Below are 713 nucleotides of genomic sequence, written 5' to 3'. Positions count from 1 at the left end.
CTCTCTGTAGCAATAATAGAAGAATTTATCAATGTTGTAATTCCTTCGCCACCAATTCCATGTGAAAGTAATGTAAAGAGGATCTAGAATTGACTATTGTGTTTCCTTCCCTTCAAAAAAAGAAAAGGATTCTCCACTTATATGATATGAAGGGGAAAAAAGATAAACACAGATTGAAAAGCCTGTGACGAAACGCCAGAAATGAGTTGAACTGATTTTCTAGCTCTTGAATTAGTAGCAGATCCAACCATCATCTGACGTGCAATTACATTGAGCCTCATGCATTCTCTTGTGATGAAACATAGTACCATACAACAGATACCACATAATATAATCTCACCTGTTGGACTGAGAAATGTTGAAATAAACATTTACTCAGTTTGGATCTCACAACATTTAACAGTTGTGAAGCATTTGTGGGCAGATTGCAGGGTAAGTGTTCATGGTTTGTCAGCTCAACATGTCAGATGATAACATAAACTAGGCTACCTAGGTGAGATATTAAGGAACCAGAGACTATAGGAACTGCTTGAATAATTATTAAGAATATTCAGATTTCATAAATGTACAGATATTTCTGTATTCTCACCTATAACATGGACTATGTTAGGTTCATAAGTTTAATACATCATTCCAATGCTAATAGATTCTGATCCATTTATTAGAAGGTTAAAATGGGCATTACGGGAGACAAATAAAAAGTGTGTGGTTGG

The sequence above is a fragment of the Pteropus vampyrus genome, unplaced genomic scaffold, assembly GCF_000151845.1.
Source record: "Pteropus vampyrus isolate Shadow unplaced genomic scaffold, Pvam_2.0 Scaffold30, whole genome shotgun sequence".
Lineage (NCBI taxonomy): Eukaryota > Metazoa > Chordata > Mammalia > Chiroptera > Pteropodidae > Pteropus > Pteropus vampyrus.
This window is presented reverse-complemented; position numbering follows the sequence as displayed.